The sequence below is a fragment of the Pan paniscus genome, chromosome 6 (assembly GCF_029289425.2).
Source record: "Pan paniscus chromosome 6, NHGRI_mPanPan1-v2.0_pri, whole genome shotgun sequence".
Classification (NCBI taxonomy): Eukaryota; Metazoa; Chordata; class Mammalia; order Primates; family Hominidae; genus Pan; species Pan paniscus.
The window spans coordinates 79,129,420-79,140,834 of NC_073255.2; the positions used below are offsets into that span (position 1 = coordinate 79,129,420).

At 39.1% G+C, this 11,415-nt stretch overlaps 1 pseudogene; it reads right to left on the reverse strand.

Moving 5' to 3' along the window:
- Positions 1-1,914: 1,914 nt before the first annotated feature.
- On the reverse strand, positions 1,915-4,839 carry LOC100981966 (putative vomeronasal receptor-like protein 4; annotated as a pseudogene).
- Positions 4,840-11,415: the final 6,576 nt, after the last annotated feature.

Genomic DNA, 11,415 nt, shown 5'->3' on the forward strand with positions numbered 1-11,415 from the left:
GCCCGCTGGCCCTCCCTACGCCCAGGAGAGGGTGACACCCACCACTCTCAGGATCACCCTGCCAAGGCAGAGTAAACCGGATCCTATTGCAAAAAATAAAAAATAAAGTATGAAGCACAGAAGAAGATAAGGTACGAGGAAAAAGGGTTAGAAGTTTTTTTGTTGTTTTTTTTTTTGAGACAGAGTCTTGCTCTGTTGCCCAGGCTGGAGTGCAGTGGCACGATCTTGGCTCACTGCAACCTCCGCCTCCTGGGTTCAAGTGATTCTCCTTCCCCAGCCTCCCGAGTAGCTGGGATTACAGGCACGCCCCACCAAGCCCGGTTAATTTTTGTATTTTTAATAGAGACGGGTTTCACTATGTTGCCCAGGCTGGTCTGAAACTCCTGGCCTCAACTGATCCGCCCACCTCGGCCTCCCAAAGTGCTGGGAATACAGGCGTGAGCCACTGTGCCTGGCCGGGTTGGAAGAAATTTGATATCACATAAACTTTGCATACTGGAAATATATTTATAATATTTTAAATGTAAAAAGTATTATAAATATATTTATATTTATAAATATTAATATAAAATATTAAATTTAATTATTTTAAATGTTTAAGTAAAAACAAATGGGGAAAAGATGATATCAAAATAATTTTTGAAAGAGCAGGAAACTATAAACTGAACAAACAAATTTGGAAAAGAGCAAATAGAAATGGAATAATTTAAACATAAAGAAATTTAATATACAATATGTGAGTTAATTATAAAATTAGACTAAGTTGATGATGAGAGAATTAGTAAACTGGATTAATGAACTGGAATTTTGAGCAGAACGAATATAACCAAATAAAAGGAAGAGAAACAAAATAATAGCAATATGTCTGTAATTATACATATGTGAAGAATAGAAAGAGTAAAGCACAATTATTTCACTTGAATCCATACAAATAATGTCATGCTAATAAATAATTATTTACAAATTTCTGAAATTAAAAACCAGACATGTGCCTAAAAGAGACACTGTGCCTGAAAGAGAGCAATAAAGAGGCCGGGTGCGGTGGCTCATGCCTGTAATCTCAGCACTTTGGGAGGCCAAGGTGGGCGCAACATTTGAAGTTAGGAGTTTGAGACCAGCCCGGGCAACATGGTGAAACCTCGTCTCTACTAAAAATACAGAAAAATTAGCCAGGCATGGTGGCCAACACCTGTGATCCCAGCTACTCTGGAGGCTGAGGCAGGAGAATCGCTTGAACCTGGGAGGCTGAGGTTGCGGTGAGCCAAGATTGCACCATTACACTCCAGCTTGGGTGACAGAGAAAGACTCCATCTCCGAAAAAAAAAAAAAAAAAAGTGAGAGAGCAATAAAGAAAGATATCCAACACGATAAGTCAAACTGCATAACACCAAAGAGAATGAAGAAAATTAAAATCCATGAGAGAGAGAGAGAGAATCTACACAGGTGAGAATAAAATCTCCACAGCCCATGGCAGAGCCAGAAAACTGAGAAGGAGATACTAAGAGTGCTGAAAAATTATTGTTCAACCTATAATTGAATACACAGCTAGCATATTTTTAAATAAATAAGGGTAAAGTAAATAACCTTCAAAAGTAAACACACACACACACACACACACACAAAGAGAAATTTCATCTACCAACAGGAGCATCTTAAGTGTACACTTTAAGAAGATAGAAAAGTTGTCTTATATAAAATTTAGGGAATCAAAATTAAATGTAAGAAACTTGTGGACAAAGGGAACTATGATGTTGGACTTTGAACTAAAGAAACCACCAAGTTCTTGGCAGCATAGTTTTCAAAAGTATTAAGATGAAATAAAAGTGTAATAAAATAATATATCAAATCGCCTGCTTCTTGAAAAATTTGATGTCAAAATCTGTTTTTCAGATAATTGTTTTCATAATTCATTAATCATCTATGATATTTATATGACACATTATGCAAAATTTTGATTATTCTTTTATCAGACCTAATTAGCATAAAAGGGCTAACAGAAATTGCCCATAAGCATCTGGACACCCACGATAACTGAGTCATAAGCCCATAACAGGGTTGAGGAGGATGAGATGATAAGGTCCACCCAGTACATGACCACAGAGCAACTCACCAGCAACAGAATGGTCTGTGTGGCCCTTTTCTCTGGGGAGGCTTTTGCAGAGAGGTTGGTGCTGGGAAGGTACTGGGGTTGTGTCTGATGTCTGGACAAAATAATTACCATGTATGCCCTTGAGAGAAACATGATTGCTACAAAGAAGACATCTGTAAGTAGTGGCAGCATGAAAAACAGACTCCTGATGATGTAGCTTATGTAAGAAAGTGAACAGTATTTACTGATACTTAGCACATTGCTATTGGTCACATTAGAAGAGGCCACAGTGGAGGAGGGCAGGTTATTACTGAGAAACAAATTGAGAACCCAAAGAAGTGAAAGATGCAATGTGTGAATTTCTGTTTAATTTTTGCTGACCAGGAGGTGCCGGGGGTAATGGTGACAGCCTGAAGCATACTCCGGAGGCAGGTGGTGCAGATGGAGAGCCCTCATCCCTCTATGCATGTAGACTACCTTACACTTGAAGTCATTCTGAAAATACTGTGACTCAAACAGGTCTGGAGCTGCCAAGAAGCTCACAGTGAGGAGCGTCACTAAGTGGACAAGGGCCAGGTGACAGGTGATGAGGTCAGTGGGCTTAGGCCTGCAGTCCAGAGGGAGTGTGCAGATACAGAAGAAAAGGAGGAAGGTGTTGGCTGTGAGTCTAATACCAGCTTGGAAAAAAAGGGCAATTTTTAATAGTGTCATAAGTGGAACAAGGTCATCTTAATCATGAAGAGGAATCATATTTTATATATCTGAAAAAAGCAATAGATATCCTATCATCACTATTTATTGCATGGTCAAAATTATTACCAACATTATCATTTTAATTTTACCCATTTATCTTGATTAACCCCAACTATCTTATATAAATTCTTTAAAATGTAGCCTGAGCTTTATTTTATAACAAATAAATATCATAAAATACATATCTCAAACATCCACATAGCCACAGTCACACCTATGTAGGGTGCACATTATCTATACTCATATAGTACTTGTGGCTCACTCCTCAGAAAGCATTTCCTTCCTTTCTGAATTTCTCAAATCGCTGAACATTCTCAGGTCTCGAATTTTTTTCTTCATAAAACTTTTCAGCTTCTAAGAATATATATATTTCAATGCTCAAAGACAAAAAACTGTCCACTAAAAATTTTATCCTCAGAAAAACTATCAATTAAAAATAAATAAAAATAAAGACATTTCAGATAAATAAAAACAAAGACATTTCAGATAAATAAAAACTGAGGCAATTTCTTGATAGCAGACAGATCATTTGAGAAAGAATAAAAATAAGTTTTCAGGCTGAATGCAAGTAATCCCAGATAATTTCAATGCCCCAAAAAGACAAAGAGGACTAGTAAATGTAACAAATATTTAAGGCAATATAAGAAATATTTTTTCTCATATTACTGATTGTCAAAAGCAACTTTGTAATATTGTTTGTAATTGCATCTTCAGTGCAATTTATATAACATAAAGAAATTTAATTCATTTGCCAATAACAGCACAGAGAAGGTGGGTTCAAAAAAAGCTATATTGGGCTAAGAAAACCTGTCCAGATAATAACTCGTATCCACAAAGATTTAAAAAAATACGTTAGTAAAACTGAAAGATTAAAATAATACCATGAATAATAAGAAGTTTAACAAAATAAACCTGTAAATATACAAGTGCTCTTTTTTCTTATTTCAGCTAATTTAAAACAAATAAAATTATATGAGCAGATAACTATAAAAACATATTGTGTTTGTAACATATGTAGATTTAAACATTAGTACCCAAACTAGCAGGGAAAGAGAGAATAAAGTTGTACAGGAGTAACATTTTCATAAAAAGAACATAGGGTTAAAATGTGATGCTCCAACAAATGCATACATACATATACATAGTGTAATTCTCAAATTAATGTAATTAGCAGGTACTATTATGTGTACCTGCTGGTGCCCTAATCTTGGACTTCTCAGCCTCCATAACTGTGAGAACTAAGTTTAGACTCTGTATAAATTGCCTATTCTAAAATATTTTGTTACAGAAATAGGGATAGCCTAAGACAACATTCATGGACATCCATGCTATAAATTAAATCACCAGAACTTATTTATTTTATATCTAAAAGTTTGCACTTTTGATCAACATGTCTTCGTTTCTTCCACCCACCACCCCCTAGGAACCACTGTGTGCTCTCTGTTTCTATGACTTTGACATTTTTGGCTTCATACATGAGTGAAATTAAACAGTATTTGTCATTCTGTGTCTAGCTTATTTCACTTAAGCTAATGTCCTCTAGGTTCATTCATATTGTTGCAAATGGCAGAATTCTCTTTTTTATGGCTGAATAATATTCCATTATATAAATATTCCATAATTTCTTTATCCATTCATCTATTAATGGATACGTAGATTGTTTGCATGTCTCAGTCATTGTAAATAATTCTGCAATGAATATAGAAGTGCAGATGTCTCTTCTAGAGACTAATTTTATTTTCTTTGGTTGTATATCTGGAAGTGAAATTGCTGGATAATATGGTAATTCTGTTTTAATTATTTGAAAAAGGTTCACAGTGTTTTTTATAATGGTCGTACTAATATTTCTGTATTTTTAAGGGCATGTTATACTCTGTTGGGAGACAGTTTTTATAGACCTGTCGGTTAATTTGTTTTATGTCTTATATAAGCTTCTGTTTGGACAATCTTTTCAAGGATGTTTCTAAATAACTAACAGCCTTGTGTGAAGTGAGTAGTGTCTCTTTTTAGAGCAGAGGTCAAATACATACATAAATAATTTAATAAAAATTATGTTTTCCCCAGAGGCAAAGGTTGGGAAGGTTTTATTTGAAACACTTTATTGATTTTTCAGAAAAATTCTCTGTATTTTGGTGAAGTAAGAGAGTAGTCCTTGAATGGAAGAGAGGACAAAAAGGGAACCCCAAAATACACGACGTGCTGAGAACCCCAAAGTCCAGTGGAATTCACGTCAGGCATACATTCCAGAGAGGTTCTGAGTGAAATCCCTGCTAGAAAATTTAGCCATATGAGATGAAGGAATTCCCCAAATTTAGAGGTATCTCCTAAGTCAAGAAACAAAATGATGGAGCGGGGCAGGGGCTCAATCCTTAAGAGTTTTTCAATTTTAGAGGAACTGGGAAAGCACATGGGGACCCCCTCATCTAACAGGGTGGGGGATATGAGATCCTGATGCAACATCAGAACAGCAATAAAACATTGATTAGTTGGTGGGCAAGGGTCCTTGGCATGGCGGGCTAAGATTGGCTTCCTAGTGGCTGGGAGTGAGGTCTAAGGCTCAAGACAGCCTGTGCTGAGTAGGCAGGAAGGCAACTCATCAGCTTGGGTTTGATAAAAGGAAGGTTTAGAGGTATCTCCCTCAATCTTGGGGAGTGACCCTCGCAGCAGAAAAATTGTGGCCAGAGTCTGTGGCAAAAGGAGCCACTCCTTTTACTGGAACTTGAGGCAGTCAGACAGCAGGTACCGCATGGCTTGGGGCAGTTGCTGGAGATTTTTCTGAGGTCCAGGGACAAAGAGTCACAGCCCACCATAAAGATAATCTGGTCACAGCTGCCAATGTGGCTGTAAGCAGTGAGCCATTCATGAGTTTTTAGAGCACAGCCACACTGGCATAGACGTCCGACTGGGAGCTGAAGGGTTTCAGGTTCTGCGCGAAAGTCACCTCATCTGCGATCCATAAAATGGAGGCTGAAGGCTGCTCCAAGGGCTGGGCCCTGCTTCATTGTGTCTTCACTGTGGTCAAACGGGAGTCACTCATCTTTACTGGGAACGCTTTGTGTCAAAAAATGTTATTAGACTTGAGATCTTCTTGGATAGTATTCTTGACATGGAAGTAGTTCATGGCCTAGGCAGTCTGTGGGGCCATGTCAATTAGCTGGATAATATAATATAATATAATATAATATGTAACATAATATAATATGTTGCGATATAATATATGTCAGACATTATATAATGATGTCATAATACATTGTGACATCATAATACATATATTATGATGTCACAATGTATTATGACATATATCATATGTAATACATTGTGATATCATAATATATTATACCATAATATATATGGTATAATACATTGTTATATCATAACATAACATTTTGATTTTTTAATATATTTTATTTTTTTTATAAAATAACATAAATTATAATAATATGACATCATATTGGACAAAATTTTATTATATTACATTATATTACATATCGTAGTATATTGTGATATTATAACATAAAATTTTGTCATATAATCTTATAAGAAAATTGATTTAAATTTTGTAAAAACATTAGCATATAAACTTAATAGAACCTAAGAAAATTATCTGCTCTCATGTAAATGACCACTTTTTCGATAACTCTGTGAAGGCCAGCTATGAGTGTGAAAAGTGTCTGCTACTTACTTTATGAGACATTGACTTCCAAATCATCACTGTTATTAACCAGTGCCCTTGCAAGATAAGAGAATATTTTACTCTAAGAAAGTATTTCCTTTTCTTTTTTTTCCTCTTTTCTTTTTTTTTTTTTTTTTTGAGAGGAGTCTCGCTCTGTCGCCCAGGCTGGAGTGCAGTGGCGCGATCTCGGCTCACTGCAAGCTCCACCTCCTAGGTTCAAGCCATTTTCCTGCCTCAGCCTCCCAAGTAGCTGAGATTACAGGCGCCCGCCACCAGGTCCGGCTGATTTTTTGTAATTTTAGTAGAGACGGAGTTTCACCGTGTTAGCCATGATGGTCTCGATCTCCTGACCTCGTGATCCACCCGCCTCGGCCTCCCAAAGTGCTGGGATTACAGGCGTGAGCCACCACGCCCGGCAGAGAGCATTTCCATAGATACCATAATAGGAATTTTGCTCACTTTGGTTAATAAATTATTATAACTTTTTTGGTTATTAATAGTTTATGTCATTATTAAAAATATACTTCTACAGATAACACATAGCACAGGTGTTTGATTTGTCCTTTAACCTCAGGTCAAATTTAAAAATTTTTATTCATCAAATTTTATTTATTTTAAATAAAAGAGACCTTGTATCTACCATGTGCTGTAACATCTGTACTTTGTTAGAAAGACAAATTTTCAGACAAAACTCATGACTATTTTGAAATTCTCAGACCAAATTCAAGCCTATTTTTATCAAAATCTAGATTTTAGGTAATGTTTCTAGGTGTTTCCTTTCAATAAAAATCCAAACCAAAACAAATTAAAAATGTGTAGGTAATTCCCATGCATATCAATAATTTTTCAGTGGGGTACTTTTATTTTTAAGAGAGGTATTGTTTATATGTATGTATTGATGTGTCAATCCGGTACAGTTAATATTGTACCTTTTTTTTTGACAGCATCTCACTCAATCTGTCAGTCAAGGTGGAGTGTAGTGATGCAATCACAGCTCACTGCAGCCTTGACCTCCCAGACTCGAGCAATCCTCCCAAGTCAGCATCCCAAATAACTGCACCATCTACAAGTGTGCACCATCTACAAGTGTGCACCATCTACAAGTGTGCACCATCATGCCCAACTAATTTTTTAAAAATTTTTGTAGAGATGAGGTCTCACTATGTTGCCCTAGTGAGGTCTTGTTATGTTGCCTAGGCTAGTCTCAAACTCCTGAGCTCTGGCTTCCCAAAGGGATGGAATTACAAATGCAAGCCACTATTTCTGGCCAAGATTGGACCTTTCAATGAGCTCACATCTTACTTTTTAAAAAACCTAATTAAAAGATAAAGTCTGAGTAACAAACGGGTTTACAGTAATGATTATTAACTTGGATACTTCTATTCTTAAAAGAAAAATTGTTTATATGTGCATATTGATGTTTTAAAAAGTACAGTTAAGATTGAATCTTTCTCTTTTGTTTTTGAGACAGAGTCTCACTCTGTCACCCAGGCTTGTGTGTAGCTGCCCAGTCACATCTCACTGAAGCCTCAACCTCCCAGACTCAAGGGATCCTGCTATGTCAGCATCCCAAGTAGCTGGGAATACAGGCATGCACCGTCATGCCTCATTTTTTTTTTGTATTTTTGGTAGTGATGTGGTCTCACTACATTGCCTAGGCTGCTCTCAAACTCCTAAGCTCAAGTGAGCCTCCTGTCTTGTCATTCCAAAATGGTGGAATTACACAGGCTTACGCCATTGTGGTCAGCCAATATTTTACCTTCAATTAGCACACATCTTACCTCTGAAAAAAATAATAATAAAGAATAAAGTCTGGGTAGAAAATGGATTGGAGTATACATAAAACAAATTTGGCACATTATTAGTGGTTGTTGAGCTGGGTAACAGGCGTATTATACTGTTTTCTTTATTTTGTATATGTTTTAAATTTTCTGTAATGAAACATGTATACAAATACAAAGTTGATTTACAATGTTAGCTCTTAAGACCTTAGTGACTTTGGGGAGCAAAAAGAGAGAAAGTGGGATTGTTGGGCGCAAGATGGCTGAATAGGAACAGCTCTTGTCTGCAGCTCCCAGCGAGACCAACGCAGAAGGTAGTGATTTCTCCATTTCCAACTGAGGTACCCAGTTCATCTCATTGGGACTGGTTAGGCAGTGGGTACAGCCCATGGAGGGTTAGCAGAAGCAGAGTGGGGCATCACCTCACCCAGGAAGTGCAAGGAGCCAGGGAACTCCCTCCCCGAGCCAAGGGAAGCTGTGAGGGACTGTGCTATCCAGCCCAGATACTATGCTTTTCCCACGGTTTTTGCAATCCACACACCAGGAGATTCCCATGTGTGCCTGTACCACCGGGGCTCTAGGTTTCAAGCACAAAACTGGGTAGCTGTTTGGGCAGACACTGAGCTAGCTGCAGGAATTTATTTTGTTACTCCAGTGGCGCCTGGAACCCCAGCAAGACAGAACAGTTTACTCCCCTGGAAAGGGGGCTGAAGCCAGGGAGCCAAGTGGTCTGATCAGAGGGTCTCACTCCCATGGAGCCCAACAAGCTAAGAACCACTGGCTTGAAATTCTCACTGCCAGTACAGCAGTCTGAAGTCAACCTCGGATGATCGAGCTTGGTGAGGGAAGGGGTGTCTGTTATTACTAAGGCTTGAGTAGTCGGTTTTCCTCTAACAGTGCTAAAGAGGCCAGGAAGTTTGGACTGGGTGGAACTCAACAGAGCCAGCAAAGCGGCTGTGGCCAGACTGCCATTCTAGATTCCTCTTCACTGGGCAGAGCATCTCTGAAAGAAAGGTAGCAGCCCCAGTCAGGGGCTTATTTTTATTTATTTATTTATTTATTTTTGAGATGGAGTCTCGCTCTGTTGCCCAGGCTGGAGTGCAGTGGCACGATCTCTGCTCACTGCAAGCTCCGCCTCCTGGGTTCACGCCATTCTCCTGCCTCAGCCTCCGGAGTAGCTGGGAGTACAGGCGCCCGCCACCACGCCCAGCTGTTTTTTTCTATTTTTAGTTGAGATGAGGTTTCACCGTGTTAGCCAGGATGGTCTCTATCTCCTGACCTCATGATCCGCCCGCCTCGGCCTCCCAAAGTGCTGGGATTACAGGGTGAGCCACCGTGCCCGGCCCCCAGTCAGGGACTTATAAATAAAACTCCCATCTCCCTGGGACAGAGCATCTGGGGGAAGGGGTGGCTGTGGGCACAACCTTAGTGGACTTAAACGTTTCTGCCTGCTGGCTCTGAAGAGAGCAGCAGATCCTGACAAGGAGGATTTTCCCAGCACAGTGCTTGAGCTCAGCTAAAGGACAGACTGCCTCCTCAAGTTGGTCCCTGATCCCCATGCCTCCTGACTAGGAGAGACCTCCCAGGAGGGGTGGACAGACACCTCATACAGGAGAGCTCCAGCTGGCATCAGGCCGGTGCCCCTCTGGGACGAAGCTTCCAGAGGAAGGAGCAGGCAGCAGTCTTTGCTGTTCTGCAGCCTCCGCTGGTGATACCCAGGCAAACAGGGACTGGAGTGGACCTCCAGCAAACTGCAGCATACCTGCAGAAGAGGGGCTTGTTCAAGGAAAAACTAACAAACAGAAAGCAACAACATCAAAATCAACAAAAAGGACCCCTACCCAAAAACCCCATCCAAAGGTCATCAGCCTCAAAGATCAAAGGTAGCTAAATCCACAAAATGAGGAAAAACCAGCACAAAAATACTACAAATGCCAAAACCAGGATGCCTCTTCTCCTCCAAATGATAGCAACTCCTCTCCAGCAAGGGCACAAAACTGAATGGAGAATGAGTTTGACGGATTAACAGAAGTAGATTTCAGAAGGTGGGTAATAACAAAACTCTTCTGACCTAAAATACTATATTATAACCCAATGCAAGAAGCTAAGAACCTTGATAAAAGGTTACAGGAACTGCTAACTAGAATAACCAGTTTAGAGAAGAACATAAATGACCAGATGGAGCTGTAAAACACAGCATGAGAACTTTGTGAAGCATACACAAGTATCAATAGCCAAGTTGATCAAGTGGAAGAAAGGATATCAGAGATTGAAGATCAACTTACTGAAATAAGATAGGAAGACAAGATTAGAGAAAAAAGAATGAAAAGGAACAAACAAAGCCTCCAGGAAATATGGGACTATGTGAAAAGACCAAACCTACAATTGATTGGTGTGCCTGAAATTGATGGGGAGAATGGAACCCAGTTGGAAAACACACTTCAGGATGTTATTCAGGAGAACTTCCCCAACCTAGCAAGACAGGCCAACATTCAAATTCAGGAAATACAGAGAACACCACTAAGATACTCCTTGAGAAGGGCAACCCCAAGACACATAATCATCAGATTCTCCAAGGTTGAAACAAAGGAAAAAAAGTTAAGGGCAGCCAGAGAGAAAGGTCAGATTACCTACAAAGAGAAGCCCATTAGACTAACAGTGGATCTCTCTGCAGAAAGCCTACAAGCCAGAAGAGAGTGGGGACCAATATTCCACATTTTTAAACGAAATAATTTTCAACTCAGAATTTCGTATCCAGCCAAACTAAGCTTCATTAGCGAAGGAGAAATAAAATCCTTTCCAGACAAGCAAATGCTGAGGGATTTTGTCACCACCAGGCCTGCCTTACAATAACTGCTGAAGGAAGCACTAAATATGGAAAGGAAAAACTGGTACCAGCCACTGCAAAAACACACCAAAATATAAAGATCAATGGCCCTATGAGGAAACTGCATCAACTAATGTGCGAAATAACCAGCTAGCATCATGATGACAGGATCAAATTCACACATAACAATATTCACCTTAAATGTAAATGGACTAAATGACCCCAATTAAAAGACATGGACTGGCAAATTTGATAAAGAGTCAAGACCCATCAGTGTGCTGTATTCAGGAGA